This window comes from Meles meles, chromosome 8 (assembly GCF_922984935.1).
Source record: "Meles meles chromosome 8, mMelMel3.1 paternal haplotype, whole genome shotgun sequence".
Taxonomy (NCBI): Eukaryota; Metazoa; Chordata; class Mammalia; order Carnivora; family Mustelidae; genus Meles; species Meles meles.
This window is the reverse complement of record NC_060073.1, coordinates 31,780,264-31,800,607: the sequence shown is the minus strand read 5'-3', so window position 1 is coordinate 31,800,607 and position 20,344 is coordinate 31,780,264. Positions and strand designations below refer to the sequence as shown.

Here is a 20,344-nt window from a genome sequence, read left to right as displayed (position 1 = left end):
GTAGCTTGTCACTGGAGTGGGTGGGGGGGTGGTATTCATCGGGATCTCCCGTCGCATATAAAAATCTGATATGGATTTTAAAATTCAATCATAAAGCTCCCCCAAGTGGATAATCTTTAAACTACACCAATAAAACCAGCCAGGGTATCTAGGATGGCAATCAAGACTGAGTCCCCAAATATGCTTTTAATGGGCAACGCTGACCTGACTTATCCATCATTTTGTACATAATTTAGTAAGATCAGCACCCTGGGAAAAGAACTCTATAAATGTTAAAATGGAATCTGCAAAAACACTCCCCCTGGCTTCCTGGGAACTTGACGGGGGCTAGAAGCTGCCTGTGGCTATGCAAGATCTTACCTGGACTCAGAGGGTGCAGGATACAGTGATTTACAGCCGCTCAGGGGTGGAAAACCCCCTCATGGCCTCTCTGGAGAAGCTCCCTGGTCCATTTAATTGTGTTCCTTATTCCACTATCTGGGCTGATTATACTGAATTACTTGGCACCCCTGTTAAGCCTGTCACTTAGATTCCAGAACAAATTAAGTTTGTTGAAGGCTTTGCTCTTTCTCCCTATTAAAATATTCATATCTACTCTAACAACCTGATAAAAACTGGCTAAAAGCCTTGATGGTATCCCCAACAGGGAGTGCCGTTTTTAATGAACACGCAAGCATCATAAATAAAAAATAACTGATCTTAATAAAGAATTGATAGAGCAGCTCTGGCCCCAGATAGGTGTCAATAGAGTGGCTACACACAGCCTTGGGAGACCCAGTGCCGCAAATGAGTCTCCCAGAGCCTGAAGGCATCCAACCAGCAAACTCCAAACAAAGGCAGAATCAATGGAATTCCCAAATAACTTTCCATAAAATCACTGAATCTTGTGGGTCTCAGTGAACTGGATGGTAGAGGGTGTCTAGGAGGCCCCTCCGGGGGACCATAAGAAAGTGGGGGGAGGGGCGCCTGGGTGGTACAGTTGGTGAAGCAGCCAACTCTTGGTTTCTGCTCGAGTTGCCATCCACAGTCGTGAGATCGAGCCCCCCACGGGCTTCACGCCCAGAGCAGGGCCTGATTAAGACTCTCTCTCTCTCTGCCCCCCATCAAATAAATAAATAAATAAACCTTTAATAAAAGAAAAATGGAAAAGAAAGCATCGGGGAGCACAAAGGGCATCCAGAGTACAAAGGGCATCCGGAGGTAACAACAGCGACAGCTAATGTTTCTTGACCGTTTACCAGGTACCAAGCGTTATCATCCCAAAGACTCTGCTAAATTGGCAGTCTTATCCCCTCCTCACAAATAAAAGCAAACGGAGCATATATAAGCAGCCCAAGGTCTGAATTCCAGCCCAGGCCGGACTCTAATCCTGAGTCCCTAACCACTCATGGCTTTAGAAACACTGCTTAAAACTCCCAACTCATTCCAATTAGTTTGGGGTAAAAGATGGGACAGGAAGTCAGCAATCACGGAGTCCTGGCCTCCTTCTCTCCAGGCTAGAGGACCGCTCGCTCCAGCCTCACCCCTTGGTCCCGCCCAAGCGCTCGGGACTTAGAATCAGAGGCTCCAGAAAGGTAACTAACCGTGTACTCACGGGGCCTCTGGAATCAAACCAGTGCTGTCTCTGTCATCTGGGGATCGGGAATCCCACTATTTCATCTCTCTGAGCCTACAGACCATGTCCATCCAACAGGGATGACCGTCTTAACTGTTCACACCAGCTCTATTCCAAAAGGGTTTCAGGGAGCTGATAACACCTACTTTACTGAGCAGTGGTGCGAATGAAATAGAATTTTATTAGCTATTTATGACAATGGCGCTTGTTATGACACAATCTCCAAGAAGAGCCCAGGCCAGCGCCTGGCTCACGGCAGGCTGGCGGTTAACGCTGTCTTCTGGCCCCCATGCCCTGGACCACTCACAGAGCTCCAGCTCCCCAACAAGACCCTTCCAAGGGCTCCCATACCCGAGCTACCACCCCACCCTCCTAAGGCTCCCAAAACACAGCTCTCGTCCCTCTCATGACCTGGTGTCTCAGGATGGTGAAATCAACAAAAAGAAGCTGAACCAATCCTAGCTTCCTCTCACTCCTCAAATGCATTCCCAGAAAAAGGGCTTAATTGGCCAAAAGTATATATTGGAGTGGTGTCCCCTCCAAGAGGGGTTTACCTCACTTAATTCTAGACCTCCTTTCCAAGTAGTAGGCACAGGACAGAGGGAACCCTCCCCGAGTTCGCCCAGTGTGCGAAAAACAGAAGAAGGAGCCTTACATTCAGGGAGTGGTGTAGGCAGTCCAGACAAGCAAACCTTTCTTTGATCATACTGTCTTCCTGTTTTGATTAGTTATGAGTTTTAGACAAGGACCATTTTCTGGAATGTGAGCACAACCAGACTGCTTGTCCAAGCCGAGTCATGTAGCCTCAGCTTTCTTATCCATAATACAAGGAGAGTGATTAATCGTCCCTCGTAAGATGGCTGTGCAGATGAAGTGAAATAATCTGTGTAAGAGACTGGAGGGCACCTGACATACAGCAAGGGCTCCACAATATTTAGTTTTTATTATTGGAGCTAAAATACAAAATAGATTGCGTTAGCCTTGGCACCTGGCTGCCAGTTAGAACACCACTGCTGATAAGGAAGAATATATTCTAAGGTAAAAATCACAGATTTACAAGGAACACTTTTTTTTTTCCTAAGATTTTATTTATTCATTTGAGAAAGAAAGAGACTGGGAGAGAGAGAGAGAATGAGTGGGAGGGGGCAGAGGGACAAGCAGACTCCCCACCAAGTGAGGAGCCGATGCGGGGCTCTGTCCCAGGACTCTGAGATCGTGAGCTGAGCCGAAGTCAGACGCCCAACAAACTGAGCCACTCAGCACCCCTAAATGAACTCTTGACAACTTCAGCTGTTATGAAAATAAGAAGTTACCACTGAACTCTTAATCAGCTAGAAAAAGATTGCCTTTTTAAAAATCAATACCAACGTGTGGGTCATGTGTCAAAGACAGGGTTGCAACACACGTGATCTTTTCCTTCATCCAGTGAGTCCAATGTGATTAATGTTTAAAGAAGAAAGTAGGCCTCTCACAGCATGTGTCAAAAGTTTCTTAGGGTCGGGGTATTAGAGAACCTCACCACCCCTAACCCACACCCCAAAGCCATATTCAAAGTCTAAGTGGCATGAGGGACTTTCATTCAGCAACTGCTAAGAGCTATATTGCTAAAAGTTAGATACATTTCTCAACAGACTGCAGGGGTCAGAAAGACTATTTCTTCCATTTTCCACATAGGTTGGAACCTTCGCGGGGGTACAGCCAAGGGGCCCAACCCTGTTTTCATCCTAGGTGGGAAGGGGAAAGGTCAGGGTTCTTCTTGCTCAAAAATATCTCCTCTGTGGGACGCCTGGGTGGCTCAGTCGGTTAAGCAGCTGCCCTCGGCTCAGGTCATGATCCCAGGGTTCTGGGATCGAGTCCTGCATCGGGCTTTCTGCTCAGCAGGAAGCCTGCTTCCTCCTCTCTCTGCCTGCCTCTCTGCCTACTTGTGATCTGTCTCTTTCAAAGAAATAAATAAAATCTTAAAAAAAAAAAATCTCCCCTGTAATCCTACCAGTTGGTTTCACTGAGTCTACCAAATTCTCCTCTTAAGAGTGAATACTACATAAAAAAGAAATCTAAGAGGAGATGCTCCATTGTGTAACACTTGTTTTCCCTAGGTGGTAGGACTGTGATTTGGGTTTTCTGCTTTTTTGTTAATCTGTATTTTCTAGGGTTTGTTTTTTTGTTTGTTTGGTTTTTGTTTTGTTTTGCTTTTGTTTTTGTTTTTACAGTGAACAATTAAAAGTTAATTTTGATTTTAAAAAGACCTTTTGTAGATGGATTAAATAAATTCTATTTGGCAGGAATCCCCTTTAAAAAGGAAGAAAGGAAACCACAATGAGATACCACTCCACAATCATTCAAGTGGCTATTTTTGTTACCGGATAATAACAAGTGTTAACAAGCACTAGGAGAAACTGGAAACCTCCTATCCTGCTGGCAAGGAATGTAAAATGGTGTGGCCACTTTGGAAAACAGTCCAAGTTTGACATTAAGTTACCATCTGGCCCACAACATCCTACCTCGGTATATATTTTACAGAAATGAAAACATAGAGCCACATAAAAATCTGTACACAGATGTTCACCCAGAATTATTCATAATAGCCAAAACATGGAAACAACCCAAATGTCCACCTGTGGACAAACAGATCAATCAAATGCAGGCTAGTCATAAGGTGGAATGTTATTTGACCAACTAAAGCAATGAAGGGCTGGATACACACTGCTACATGGATGAACCTTGGAAACATGCTAAGTGAACGGAGTCACAAAAGGCCACATGGTCTATGACACCATTTATAGAACACGTCCAGAGCAGGCAAATCTGTCGCGACAGAAAGCAGATCAGTGGCTGCCTGGTGCTGGGGGATGTGGCAGGCGATGGAAGAATGGTAGCTCAAGGGTACAGGCTCTCTTCGAAAAGAGATGATTGCACTTATTTGTGAATATGCTAAAAACCAGTGTGTGACCCACTTTAAATGGGTGGACTGTATGAAATGTCAGCGATACCGCAATGAAACGGTTATCCCAAAATGAAAGAAAGCAATCCGAGCAGGATGGGATTATTGACTTGTATGAGGAGGGAACTGCTTTGGATCAGGGGCACGTGTGGGAGTCAGAAGTCCCTGGGGAGAGGGCAACAAAGACAGGGTGTGCTATGCAGCCAAATGATCAACCCGCACAGACCTTGCTCCAGGCCTGGGTTTCCGCTCATACACACCAACCAATCAGGAAGCCAGAGTATTCCCTGCAGCTTACCCTAAGCATGCCAAAACTACCAGAAGGAGGAAGGCAGAGCCAGGAATCAGAAACAGACTCCACCAAAATCACACAACGTCAGCCAACTCAGCAGTGATTTCCCAAACCCGGCTGTTCATCAGAATCACCCGGAAAGTTTGTGTCTCCCTCTGCTTGTTTTGAAATACAGACTGCTGGGCCTTCCAATGCAGAGATTCGAATTCCATGGGTCTGGCAGATACCTAGGAATCCTACACCTTTTAAATATGTCCTCCATGTTTCTGACCATAAACCAGGCATAGGAACTTCTGGTTGGGAGGACATCCCTCTTAAGATATTTTTGAAGGAAATAAGAATAACACCCTTTTTAAATGGAAAAAAAAAAAAAAAGCCTTTAGCTTCCATGCAAAGGCAATACATAGAAACTGCTTAATAATATGATTTTTGAATCCCTGGTACAGCTACAAGACAAATTTTTAAAAGAATACAAATATTCATGTCTCCACAACGCAGCAATTCTCAGTTTTAGTGAGGGATTCCAATCAATTCTTCTAAATTGTTCCTAAACCACTGCTTAAACATCACAGACTCTAAAAGCTGAAGATTTGGATACAGAGTCAACTCTCTCATCATAGACAAGACAAAACGTGAGCCTCGGAGATGAAGGATCCTTCCCACCCGGCAAGCTGACCCAGATGAGGACCCAGGCAGGGGTGCTCCCAGGCCTGCCCTCTCTCTGACGTCACAGCACATTCACGCAAGAATAGCTCACACTGAAGTCTTCAGTTGCAGTAAAATTGGTCTCTGAGGATGCGAAGAAATGGCATTTAAGCAATAACACAAAACTATGGAATCCGAGGTACGATCTAACGAGAAAGAACCTGAAGGTCACAGGACTAGAATCTACAACGTACCGGTAACCTGGTTCCACAAACCACAATGAACCAACGAGCAACAAGAAATGATGCTTGGGGGTGCGGACTGAGTCGGAGCCTTCTGAGAGAGGTGAGTATTATACTCTCAGACCCAAATCTGATGTCCACTGTGAATTACACAGGGGTGGTTAGGGGGCATCACTGGAACTGTTGCTGCCCCTGAAAAGGCTGAATCACACTCACTGTCCAAGCTGATGTCACCTGTACGTTTTCCCAAGGCAGCCACAAAGGAGCAAGGAGCCCTCCCCTGCATGCAAATGGAATGGAATACTGGGTTTGGGGTTTTTGGTTTGGTTGTTTTTGTTTTTTTTTTAAGATTTTATTTATTTATTTGACAGAGAGATCACAAGTAGGCAGAGAGGCAGGCAGAGAGAGGAAGGGAAGCAGGCTCCCTGCTGAGCAGAGAGCCTGATGCGGGGCTCGATCCCAGGACCCTGGGATCATGACCTGAGCCGAAGGCAGAGGCCTTACCCACTGAGCCACCCAGGTGCCCCATGGGTTTGGTTTTTTAAGATCTGTCACAGGCATGATTGTAACAGCCGTACCAAATCCCTGCTAACTTCTCCCCCGCCTGCCTGCCCCTGAAACCGGGAAAGCAGATGAACGTCACACCAGGGCACAGCCGGCTGGTTGTGTTTTGAGACCTAAGAGCAACGGCGGTTCACTTACAGGAGCAAGGAGACATTCTTGGCGTAAGAGTGAAACTGTGGCACGACAAAAAGCACAGGACTTCAATCAGAAGACTGAATCTGTGTGCTGATTCGCCTTTTATTCAGTCCAGGAATTCGGTCATATCCGTTAACTGCTCCAATTGTTGTTGACTCCCCCACACAAAGGAAGGAACAGTTGCCCTACTTACTGTTCAGCTCAGTTGAATGCCTATTTGTAAAAAACATAGAAACTTTGCTAAACTCTATACTCCATGCATGTAAGTTGTTAATGGTTACTACAGGGTTCAGCGTCAGGGGAAATGTGATCGTTACCAGAAAAATGACAATGTCTGCCAGGTAATAACAAGAGCTACCATTCATGGAACACCTCCCAAGAGCCTGGCTAAGTTCCTTACATTCCCTCCACCCAAAGTCTTCTCAAGAAGGCATATTATTGTTCCCTTCGCACTGGGCCCCACAGCTAACAAGCAGCAGGGACAGATTTCGACCTTCAGCAGTCCAACGAGTCTGCCAGTGTATCCTCAAATGGATAGATATCAAATGCAAAGCTTAAAATGAATAGGGGTGGTGGAACTCTTTATGTTTTGGGGAGTCTGGGGGGTGCCTCTCTTTACTACAGTTTCAAATAGCTTGTACGACTCACTGTGAGACGGGGCTGGTTCAGAGGCTGCATCTTCTCTCTCTGCATTGGAGCTAACGAGAAAGCCCACGCCCACCCCTGGGTGCCTGGCTCAGTGCTGAGTCTCCTGGGCTCCAATGCTGTACTGTGACCAAATCGGCGGTGGCTTCCCCAGATCTACTTGTTAGCAAGGAACAGGCTGCTTGTGTCTAAAATCGGCAGAAGGGAACCAGCAGCTTAACTCTGGAATGGCACTTACACGTTCTGTGCAAATTAGCTACAAAGTGAAGAATTTCTGCAAGAAGAAACATGTTCATGTTTCTTAATCCACAGAAATATCTCCTTGTGCATCCTTGTCCAATCAAGAAGCTCAAAGGGAAGACTCTGCTTTCACCAAAAAAGAAGGGGTGGGGGGGGATTTGTGAATCAGTGTCTGAGACCTCTGTGGGACCCGTGCTAGGCACAGTCATTGGCACTCCCTGGGCCTCCGGCTAGAGGGGCAAGGACGTTTATCATTAGAGCCTCAAGGGGGTGTTCAAGTGACAAGGCTCCCTTACAGGAAAGACTAAGCTATTGGAGGAGGGCATGTATATCCTAAAGCCTCTCTCCTTACCATAATGCTCCTGGTCTCAAAGCTTTCTTCTTGTTTTTTAAAATTTTATTTATTTATTTGAGAGAGAGAGAGAGAACCAGGCTTCATGGCTAGGGGCCTGATCCTAGGACTCTGGGATCATAACAGAAGGCAGATGCTTAACCAACTGAGCCACCCAGACGTCCCTTTTCTTTCTTTTTTTTTTTTTATTTAAAAAGGTTTTGTTTGTTCTTTTAAGCTCCGTTTTTAAGTAATCTCTACACTAAACGTGGGGCTCGAACTCACAACCTTGAGATCAAGAGTCACGTGCTCTTCCAACTGTACCAGCCAGGTATCCCTTAACCATTGCCTCCTTAACAGTGGGGCAGTATCAGTAGCAAACCCTTCACTCCTCAGCAAGGCCTCAGAAGCCCTTCAGGAGCCCATTCGGGAGACAGTCCCACTCACCAACATCTCATCTCTTCCCCCACTGCTGCCACCAAGCACAGCAGCCTAGCCAAGCAACCATCTGTCCTGGTCACTTGTCAAGTGCCTGGCATGGTTGGGGCAGGGGAGGTCAGTGCCACAACGATCACACGCTGCATCCACGAGTACTTGCATTTCCCTAAGAGAACTGTGTTCTTTTCCTTCTCCAGGTCTTGGTTCAAACTACCTTCTCTGATTGAGCTGTCTTTCCCATTCCTCTAACTTCCTCTCTGTTTGTAAGAATCAGCTTTAGAGTTCTGCTCGCTTGGGAAATCGTCATTGACCCTATCCCTGAGCCCGGATGGGGACACCAATTACCAGAAGGCTCCCGCGTGTGATGATGAAGAAGTAGGACTGCATTTCACTTTAACAAACACACCCAAATTTACATTCTAGATGAGTGCTGTCCTCTTTAAAGAAGTTATTTAGTCCACTTGAAGAGAGCAACTGAGTTTCTGATGTTAGTAGCCCCTTCTTCAACGGCTAAGGAATACATTAAATTTCCCAGAACATCAGGCTACTAAGGGTGGCTTCACTTTTCCCACTTCTCCGAATTCTGAATGAGTCAAAAACTCAGGGCCAGGAGGTAACCTGGAGATCCATTCAAGTCCTCTTTTTACAGATGCGGAAACTGAGGTCCAGGGAAAGTTGAGGTCATCCTAGAGATCAAGTAGGAAGTGAGGGACAGAGTTTGTGCAAGACCTCAGTTTTTCTTTAAGCCAAGGACACAATTAAGACTTCCATCTTTTGGGGCGCCTGGGTGGCTCAGTGGGTTAAAAGCCTCGGCCTTCGGCTCAGGTCATGATCCCAGCGTCCTGGGATGGAGCCCCACATTGGGCTCTCTGCTCAGCAGGGAGCCTGCTTCCTCCTCTCTCTCTGCCTGCCTTTCTGCCTACTTGTGATCTCTGTCTGTCAAATAAATAAATAAAATCTTTAAAAAAAAAAAAAAGACTTCCATCTTTTATCATCTCACACTCAGAAGAAAGATTCCTCCCACCACCTGCTCTGAATCACATTCCACGCTTTGTTTTGCTTTTTGCTTCCCAAGTTAAAGGATAATATTAGGCTGAAAATTTAAATCAAAGGTGGAATATTGTAAGAGCTCCAGATGGTTTCTCCATAAGACATGTTACGTCGAGGCATGGGGCCATCCCCAATGAGCAAAAGCTAATCCCAAAGTTCCAACCAGTCTTTAGTCCCATGTTCTTTAAACATCACTTATTCACATATCATTATCTCAATTGTTGTCAGATTTGACCACCGCCGCTACTAATATTCACTTACTTCTTTTGACTCCCTTTTCTTTAACTCATTTTTAATATCTAATTTAAATAAATAAATAATCCAAGAAATCATGTGTTTTATAAGTTACACTGTTCTCTTAGCACGTTAAAGGTAAATACCTAACTGTTAAAAGAAAAAATATTCATGTGCCACTTAAAATCACTCTGCAAACTACCTCCAGCATGCATATAACATTATAGGGAATTTGCTCTTATTCTAGAACACAGCTGATTCCATCCAAAGCAAACCCATTTACTGGTATTCTCCCTAAGTTTCTCTTCAGTCTTCCGGAGGCAACTCTTTTATCTGAAATGCCAGTCAGTAGTAGCAAATGCAGATCCCAACCAAAAGCTTATCTTTAAGCTAATAGCTTTTCTTATCAACCGCTAGATCACTCTGCCTTCCACACATTTGATCTGTCACCTTGTTTGAAATAATCCTTTACCCTAATGTTCTTCACTGACTATTAATAAATATGAACAAACAGCAAAAATAATTACCCTTTCACCTAGGAAAACACTGGTGACTACGACTTAATGGTCTACCAGTGACATGCGGCTTTACCCAGCATAATGGATGCAAATGTGTAACAGGATATGGGTAAGTTATTTTCACACAAGCTGTCACTTGTCACACAAATTACATGAGCTTCTTAGCTGTTTAATTCACAGATTAAAAAAAAAACACACACAAATTCTACTCACAATACCTGCATCATTCCTAAGCTCCTGGGGAAAGCAGAACCAAACCACGAAACCACCCAAGAATAAAGACTACGGCAGCAGGACATTTTCTGTCTGTATGATAATTCTGCCATGGGTGGCGGAAGGAATGTTGGTCAGAGTTATTGAACGATTCAAAAGTCTTCAGGGGCGGAGAGGGAGACCGGCGATTATGAGCTAAGCCCAGATCTGGGTGCCACGTCAGAACAGGGCTTCATGGAGCCAGCCGTGTGGTTTATGGACCAGCCAGGCCCAAACGAGGTGAGGCATGGGGGTGGGGGTGGGGGTGGGGGGTAGGTTGCTGCTGGCACCATTCAAATGCAATGCTAAGGTCGGCTGCTTTGCATCATCAATCTACCCCAGACGGAGCCCTCAAAACAGTGCTCTCCTCACACATTCCTGAGGAGCAGTGACTGGGGACGGAAGGCCAAGGCCAAGCAGTCTGTGTTGCCAGGGGGCCCTGGGGCCTGGGGCTGCAGCTCTGTGGCTGGCTTCCGCCTGGGGTTCTGTTACCGCTTTAGGAAACCAGCAGATCCTTTTGCAAACTGACCTGGTTTTAGTCACCGTTTTTTGCGGGATTTTTTGGAGATTTTATTTATTTATTTGATGGAGAGAGATCACAAGTAGGCCGAGAGGCAGGCAGAGAGAGAGAGGGGGAAGCAGGCCCCCCGCTGAGCAGAGAGCCCAATGCAGGACTCGATCCCAGGACCCTGAGATCATGACCTGAGCCGAAGGCAGAGGCTTAACCCACTGAGCCACCCAGGTGCCCCTTAGTCACCACTCTTACACCTGAGAGCTGGTGTATTTTATATTTTGCCTCCTTATAACAAATAATGATAATAATAATAATAATAGCCAGTATTGATCCAGTCCTTAGCATGTACCAGGCACTATTCTAAGCAGTTTCCATGTATGTACACATGTAGAATCATAGAAAGTTGGACCTGGCAGGACCCTCAGCTACTGTGGGGGAAGACCTTGGCCCGATGTGAGGAGAAAAGAGGTCCAGGAAATTCTGAGCAAGTCCTGCTTCTTCCCACACCTCAGTTTTCTCATCCAGTAAGGTGGTCAGATGAATGAGAGGTGATGAATAAGTTTCTAAAATAATTGCCAATTCTGAGCCTCTTGACCTGTTTGGGACACTGCGTTGAGTGGGATTCTGAGCCACAATCCATCCATTAGGCATGTCCGCTACCATGGGCCCAGGAGCAGAGACTCAGCATATCATCTGTTTGCCATCTCCAAAGAAAGATCCCCTCCCACTCAAATTACTTGAATTCATAGTTCCAGCCCAACTGTGTCACCAAGTACAGTCTCCTTATAAATTAAAAAGAGAAAGAAAGAATTGGCTTTGGGAACCTGGATACTTCATTTCTGTCATTAGAGCATGTGAGCTTTACAAGATCACAATCTCAAGCATCACTATCTCGAGGATGAAAGCAAGGTGTAAAGCACACAGCCGTATGACCAGCACACAGCTGATGTTCAATGAAGTAGAAGCCATGACTGGGGTCTTCCCTCTCCTCCTCCTCCTCCTCCTCCTCATCATCATCATCAGTCTATCAGCCCCAAACTGAATTTACAACAATTTCTGATCCATGATTTGTAATTTAAAGAACATACGCTTAAACAAAAACTGATGAGTATAATTTTCCTTGAGAAATAAACTTGAGCGCCTTCCCAAGGAAAAAAATCACTCAGATATTTCATTATGGAAAATCCCTCCAATACACAAAAATAGAAAATATTATAATGAACCTCATGGACCATCACTAAGGTTCAAGAATTATCCATTCATGGCTACTCTTGCTTCATCTAGATTCCCACCCACGCACCCCCCTTTCAGACAACATGTATTTTTTTTTTAAGCAGACACCAGACATTTCATCTGTAAATATTTCAGTATCTATCTCTAAACAGTAGAAACTGTTCATTCTTCATAATTTTAAAAGTATTTGCTAACTGAATGACGTGGCAACTACAAGGCATAATTAGGAAATGATTGCCTCACATCTCTAATAATATTCCATAAAAGTCACTAGCAAGTGTATGCATTAAAAACAATAACAATAAGGGGCAGGCTCACGAGGCCACATGGGAACTGTGGTATGCATGATTTGTTAGAGCTACACAGAGTGAGTTATTTCATTCCTCCAGATATTTATGACACCGCTAAAACACTGAATACATCAACATCAGAATTAATCATGAATAATATTTAATTAGTGCTTGACAAGGATCAATTTGGCAACCCTTTTTGTTCTTTCTCCTTCCCCCAAATAGAAAAATAGTCATAAACTAAAGTGTTTTATTTTTTCCATCTGCTTCTGGTAAAGCGCATCCCTGAATTGCAAACTTAGTTAAGATCTCCCGAACTTTCATAGACCCAGGTAATTAGACTCAGATGCTGTCCGGACTGGGATTATAAATCAAATCTGTATATGTAAGCAGAAAACGGACTGCTCACACCAAAGTGGGTGTTGCTGTTTTTCATGGACTTGCCTGTGCAGCCAACAGGCCCCACGTCTGAGCAGAGCAGAAAGCTGCTTTCACGTAGAGCTCCCATGTCCATGGACAACCTCTTCTCTCACCTCTGCAAGCCCGGAAAGCACGGATTATAAACGGAATACTTTATTTACAAAAGAAAAAAAATTCTTTGGGATGCTCAAGCAAACATTCTACCCAGAGTTGCGTCCGTAGGCACAAGCCAGGAGACTCAGCCACGCAGAAGGTACGCGCCGTGACGTCTTCCCAACCAGACTGTTAACATCCATCCAAAACACTCGGCACCCCGAGGACCTTCGGTGGCACCGTGTACCCTTCCCCATCAGGGAGTTGTGTTCTCCTGCAGAAGATGAGGAGAAGTTTCAACCCATTGTTCTGTAACAACAGTTGCATTCATTTCATTTTAGCAGAACGGCAGTATTTGTTGCAGCTGAGTTAATGTTTTAACTTGCGGAGCCAAAGAATCCTGGGTTTTTGAAGATATTGGAAAGAAAGTATTAAATGGTTGTTTTTAATATGGGGTGGGGGTGGTGTCATTCTAAGAGATCCCTTTTTCTTTATCTCTAACTCATATCAAGTGGAACGAGGGTTGAAATGCCTACTGGAGAAAACACACAGCATCTCAGAAGATGTAGAGAACAGGATATCAGCCAAGCACGTACATCCTATATCTAACAGAAGCTTCACAATAGGTCTGCGGGGGACAGATGTGTTCATCAACTCATGGAGGAGAACACAGAGGCTCATGTGGTTAGATAAGCATCCAGGGTGACTGCGCTCATACTGATGAGTTAGGAACCCAAACTCAGGCCTTTCTGACCTCACAAGTCCAGGTCTATACCATACAAACTGATCCCCTATAAAGATCTTCCAGGGCGCCTGGGTGGCTCAGTGGGTTAAAGCCTCTGCCTTTGGCTCAGGTCATGATCTCAGGGTCCTGGGATCAAGCCCCACATCGGGCTCTCTGCTCAGTGGGGAGCCTGCTTCCCTTCCTCTCTCTCTGCCTGCCTCTCTGCCTACTTGTGATCTCTGTCAAATAAATAAATAAAATCTTAAAATTCCAGCTTCATAATTATAATAACTAATATTATTGAATTCTACGTGCCGCTAAGTGCTTTATATGAAACTTGTCATTTATTCCTCACCTCTGTTCCTCTTATTCCCATCTTACAGGTGAAAACGATGAGGCTTAGAAAGGAGATGTGAGGTACCCACCATCACACAGGGAAGTCTCCTGACTGCTTCACATTTTGCTACATGTACCAGAAAGACAAGCTGGGCCACAATACTAATTATATGCCAGGGGATGACACTCTGAAGTTCTGAGTGCCCAGAGATTTGTAGATACCGCTCACAGCCTGGGCAGGTGCCCCATGCATTTCACACTGTGTAAGGGCATAAAGAATTGAGAATTCTAAGCCCTCCAACAGAGTACGTTCAATACACACACACAGTGTAAGGACACACACAAAAAATGGGTACAAACTGCAGTTGAGTGATTTTCACAAGGGGGAGGAATGGTAAGAAGGGAAATGGCCAGAGTCTGGCTTTTGGAAGATATGATGGGGATAAACATTCTATCTGGTTCTCCCCTCCCTGTGCCAAAATGCTGAAATTCCCTCCTCTGTAGTCTGGGAGATGAGGTCAGTGGATCTTGTTTCTGCTCCACTGACTTCTCCACACACAACCTGATAGCTTCTGGAAACAAACCAATGATTACGAGATCATTAAAGCATGTTATTTTAATTAAAGGAGGGTCCTACGTAGATGGGAGAGGAGAGGGGCAGTAAGCCTGCTAGTGGTCAACCCAAGCACTGGGTGAGACTCACCTGGGCCTTTCTCACCATCCCTCCTTCCCAGTCTACCTCCACGTCACAGCCTGACTGGGCCCAGTTCTGCTTTTACACCCACATCAAACTGGGTCAGCCCACCTAGAACCTCACACATGACATTGTCCAGATATGCCTTGAGAGGTGAAAAGTTAGTGCCTTAAAACAGTAATCACCACAAGAGCTAAGAGAGAGGCTTGAAATTCAATAGGGCTTTGAAAAAGGAAAGAAAAAAGAAAGTCTAGACTGCCAAAAAAAATAAATTGGCATTGTTGTAAAATTGTGTTGCACAGCGAGAATACAAATATTATTCATGTTAAGGAAAGGGCTGACCCAAGATGTGATTTATAGGCACTTCAAATGCAGTACAGGAAGTAAACGGGAAAATTAGGGTGCAAGGTCACCGAATAGGCAAGAGTCAACTTAAGGGTAAAGTTAAAAACTTTCGGAAGAGAGCACACAGTTCAGCTTGCCATATAAATTAAGATCTGTCCTCACTTTAAAGAAACGGAGAAAACCGAATATGAGAAAGGCTGCGTTACTAAAGGCGTTTTCTTCCCCACATGCAAGAAAGCAGGAATACTTGTTAGAGGGTGAGAATTGCCAAAGGGATATTTCATAAACAGAGCAGAGGTTGATGCAATCCCAGAACCGACTCTCTTGTGGTCAGTAATGTAAACAAGCGGCACCGCACGTAAAAGAGCTCACGAGGCACTGTCCTGAGCAAGACAGAGGAATTCCAAACTGAGCCTTGTTTTCAGGGACGTGTTGCTTCGCTTTTTTTACTAAAACAGTCTAAATGGATCTGGATGGCTCCTAAACTTACCAATGGCCGAGGAGTGACAACAGAAGCAGAAAGAGGTTTCAGCTGGGGAGCTGACTCTGCTCTCTCCAGTCTTGCTCTCTGGCCATTCTGTTTCAAATACAGCAAGCATTAAACTCTGTCTTGTTTTGTTTCTTCTTCTTCTTCTCCTTCTTTTTTTTTTTTTTTTTTTTTTTTTTTTTGAGATTATGAATGTTTCCCAAAGAACCACTAGAGGGCAGAGCTTTGTGATGTTCCGAAATTACTAACCGCGAAGCCCGCCAAGACCTCCAAAGGGCCCTTATTCCCCCTGGGAGAAGGAAACCGGGCGGTGGCAGGGCGGAGCTCAAAACCGCCTGATACCCAGTCGCCCAGAAGGGGGCGCTCCAAGCGAAAGGAACCAAGACGGAGCCCAGGCTCTGCCACCCGGAGGTCCAGCATCGTCCTTGTCTCTTAAACCGCACGCTCCACTCCCGCACTGAGGCTACTTTCACTTAAGTCCTTCCCTTGACCAAGCCCCTGACGCTCATCTTACTATGATTTTATCGGCATATGAAATACTGGGTGAGGGGGCCTGGCTGGCTCAGTCAGTGGAGCATGAGACATTTGGTCTCAGGGTAGTGAGTTCAAGCCCCACAGCTGGCAGCAAGCCTACTTTAAAAAAAAAGAATACTGGGTGAGAAGAGGCAGCAAAGCAACTCTGGGCCCAAAGCATCCCTTATTTTCCCTCCTCTGAAAACTCTCCATCTTCTGTTGGGCTGTTAGCCTGCAGCAACCAGAGTCAAAGATGAAGGGAGCACCCTTAGAGCTGTTGTGATGCAGAGAAAAGGGGCCAGGAGAAATTCTTGGAGCAACCCTGAATCAGTCATTGGCTGCCACTGAGGGCTCCCACAAAACCCAGTCACTTTGGCCTCTGAGAGGCTTTCTCAAGCTGGAAGACAAGAGAATGTCTTTGCGGGGCCCTAAATCCCTTTGCAGCCCCTGTCACAGGTCGGAGGACCCGAACACAAGGGCTCGAGCGAATTACATCCCATCATCCACTTCTGCAGCAAGGGTCCTCACTAACCCATGTCTGGTGTGGCTAACAGACAGAAATCTGATCTCAGCCAAGAGTGTGGGAAGAGGCAACGGGAATTTTCTTTCTTTCAAACTTTGAGAGACCCATTAATAATTATTGCCATTACGAAAGCATGTACCTGGACAACTTGCTGTGTTAGTAAAGATACTCCCAAGGAAAGAGCATGGCTTTTAAGAGTACATTAGGGCTCTGGAATGATCAGTGAATTCCAGCAGTAATTCAGGGTGGGCTCTTTTGCTTACTAGCCATTACTCCTCACCCCACCTCCAACAGACAGAAAGAGAGAGAGAAAGAGAACTCTCAGAGCTTTCCATCTGAGATGAACAAGCCTTGAAATCTATCCAGGGCTGACTTATCTGTGTACTCCCTGTATGACCCTGGGCAAATCAGAGGGACTATCAAAAATCTACCTTCCCAGGAAGGTTGTAAAGATCAAATGACAAAATACATGGAGAAGACGACTTAAAAATTCATAAGTACAATCATAACAATACCTCCCCCACTGCACACCTACAAGCTGCCCCCAATGACAAGCCATGCCATAGGGTACTTGGTTAAGGGACAGCCCAGTGAGGGAACTGAAATAAGCCTTTTGTAAAGTAATACGTGTTATTCAACCTAGTCTAACTGAAATCTGGGTTTAATGACTAATGACCACATCATGACCAAGCTCCAAACCATACACCATTTCCCTCTTTGTGGACTCCAACAGGCATTAACACCAAACCTGGTCCACCGCTCCCTGGATTTTATGGCTGTTGCCGTTGCTATTTTAGGCCAAGTTCTCTGCTGGGATTTGCCAAGATGGAGGAAAGCCCCCGCAGCCCCCTCTGTTAGTGGTTGCAGATCTTGGGTTCGCTCCTGGAGGCTGAGAGCACGCCCCGTGGAGAGGACATCAGTGGGTGAGGCCACGCCAGGGCTAGGAAGGTAGAGAAGCATATTACCACAGCAGCTAGCACTGGCCAAGCCAACCATCAATGCTCGGGTGTGATACCAAACACAGAGCAGAAAGGGTCAGCTTTCTACTAGGTTTCTTTACGAAGGTTTTCTACTACTAGGTTTTCTACTACTACTACTTTTTTACTACTAGGTTTTCTTTCCTCCCAGGGCCATCCTTATAATAACCCAGGTGGTGGTTTCTGTAAAAGCCAGATTAGATCATCGTGCCTGGCCTTTTCGAAGTTTCCACAACAGATGGAGGGACACAGCTTTAGAGGAAAGCCCGGCTCACATCCGTCTACATTCATTATTGGCCCTGTTCTCCGAAATGCTATATGTTATCTGGAGCCTGTTTGTTTTTATCTGTCAGAGTGGTTTATTGTTAGGGAAATGTGGTGTCAGCTGTCTCTTCCCCACCATCAAAGCTGCTTCATTAAAGTTAATAGTGTTTGACTTGCAGAGATCTCTTACCAAGGTAACCCAAGAAAGCCCCTGCTGGCTGTTATTTTTCCGGCAGTAAAGGCACCAAATGGACACAGTAACTGCATTAATCTTTTAGGAAGGAGAAATTTAAAAAAAAAAAAAAAAAACCTACCGCATGACTCTGTCTAGTAGCTGCTTAATAAATGTGCCTTGATTTCATGAGGCTAATGTCACCCTTTGGTTCGGGACAGGGCTCAGAACCAAATGGCCTATGATCCTGACTCTGCCGCTCATGGCTCCGTGGCCTGGGGCTTGTCGCTTCCCCAGACTGAACTTCAATTTATTAATCTCAGAATTAAGAGGGTTAGATTATAAGGGCGCTTTTTCTTTAAATTGGGAAACCCTCTGGACAAAAGTAATCTTGCAACGAAGCCTGAAGTATAAAGCAGATAAAACCAAACTTTTTCTAGCTAAAAGGAGACAGACCAGAAGTCCCACCATCCCAGCGTATCTCCCTCCCTTCCTCACCGCCTCTGTCTATACCCACCCTCGTCCCTTCCCCAGGGGTCCTGGGCAACCTCTGTAGGGCGCCACCCCCACCCCGGACTTCCTGGAACAGCATCTGAAATCTACTAGCCTAGAAGGAATCATCTTTAAGGTCTTATCTGCTTGGAGTCTGGGTCTGTGATTAAGGAACTTGAGTCAAATCCCCCCCCACCATGAGGATAGTTTCTAGTTAATGTAATAACTCTATGAACGTCTCTGCCCAGTGCTGCACAACACTGAACGGTTGGGATTGGCATTGTTTTCTGTTTATCTTCTAATCTCTGCTTTCTATTGTGCTCTGCCAAATTGCCCTTCACCATTGGAGGAGGGTCTCAAGCAAGCTCTGTCACCTCCTGGATCACTGTCGCTTACTTAGTGCTAGTTCAGTCTCAAATGTCAGTGTAACTCAATTTAAATCTCATCACCTCCCTCCCCTGCGGGGCGGTCTTCAGCGTCCTTCCTCACCCAGCAGGCTGCTCTTTGGGGCCAGAAAACCAGCAAGAGAGTCAAACCCAATAGCCCTGCCCCATAGCGCGCACCTGACCACAATCAGCTCAGGCATTCTTGCCACATCACCCAGCGCATGAGCAGGCTGCCTGGCGGCCAGCCCTGCAGCCTCATGCCGTCCGTCTCTGGTCATCTTCTCTGCTGAGCAGGCCAGGGGCAAGTCCACAAGGCTGCTGCTACCCAAGCGGGTGTCCAACAGGTCATCTAAAGCCAGTTTTCCCTTCTTGCAAGCAAAAGGGAATTTCTCCCCTCAATTTGTTGAAGGAATTACCCCCAGCCTCTGCCGCTCCCTCATAGAAAGGGGGGGGGGGGCGCGCCTGGGTGGCTCAGTGGATTAGGCCGCTGCCTTCGGCTCAGGTCATGATCTCAGGGTCCTGGGATCGAGCCCCGCATCAGGCTCTCTGCTCCGCAGGGACCCTGCTTCCTCCTCTCTCTCTCTGCCTGCCTCTCTGCCTACTTGTGATCTCTCTGTGTCAAATAAATAAATAAAATCTTAAAAAAAAAAAAAAAAAAAAGAAAGGGGGGGGGGAATGATGATCACTATTGCTCCAAAAGGCTACAGCCAACAAGACTCTCTCCTCTCTTCCTTCCCCCAGAATCTCCATGAAAGGCCTTCGGGATGAGAGAAGGCTTGAGTCAATGACGAGAGGTAGGAGGATGTAGTAGGTTGCCTCCACAGCATGGGGGAAGGGAAGGGAAGGGGGAAGGCAGAAGGGAAGGAGAAGGGGGCACGTTATCATTGACTTTCCTTAAAATGTTGCATCTGCGACCATGCTTCTAGTACCACAGACAGAAATCCCACCAAATATCCTGTATACATGTACGACTAGGATATCTACCAGACTCTGTATTTATACATGTGGTTCAGACTTGGATGAGTACCAGCACAGCGCACCTGCGGAAAACTCTGAAGAATCCCTAACCACACATTTAGTTTTATTTTTTTTGGCCCAAATCTCTGAGGGAGAGAATAAAACAAGAGCAACGAGAACCCTTCCTTCTTTTTTTCCTTCCTTCCTTCCTTCCTTCTTCCCTCGCTCCCTCCCTCCATCCCTCTGTCTCTCTGTCCCTCCTTCCGCCTTCCTTCAGCTCTGTCTAGGGAGCCCTTCCTTACACCAGGCACTTGCTTGAGGCCATGGGAAATAAAACATGTCCCCTGCCTGGCCATGGTTACTCAAAACCACAGAAACAATTCCACTTGTATAACACTTCAGCTTTACTTTTCCAGAAGCTTTTTTTTTTTTTAAAGATTTTATTTATTTATTGGACAGAGATCACAAGTAGGCAGAGAGGCAGGCAGAGAGAGGGGAGGAAGCAGCCTCCCTGCTGAGCAGAGAGCCCAATGTGGGGCTTGATCCCAGGACCCTGGGACCTGAGCTGAAGGCAGAGGTTTTAACCCACTGAACCACCCATGCGCCCCCAGAAGCTTTTATACCCAATAGTTCACTAGGATCCTCACAATAATGGTTAAGGTAGATATAATCACTGTTTACAAGAGAGAAAATAGAAATACAGCAAAGTTAAGGGATTTGTCCACTCTCACAGCTAGTTAAGTGCCTCTGACTTCTGGTTCCTGGCTCTTTCTTTTTGACCA

At 45.7% G+C, this 20,344-nt stretch overlaps 1 protein-coding gene across 1 annotated transcript in view; it reads right to left on the bottom strand.

Annotated features, from left to right (window-relative positions):
- Positions 1-20,344, bottom strand: part of LOC123949461 — a 169,323-nt gene that overhangs the window by 137,329 nt on the left and 11,650 nt on the right. The gene's annotated exons all lie outside the window — the stretch shown is intronic.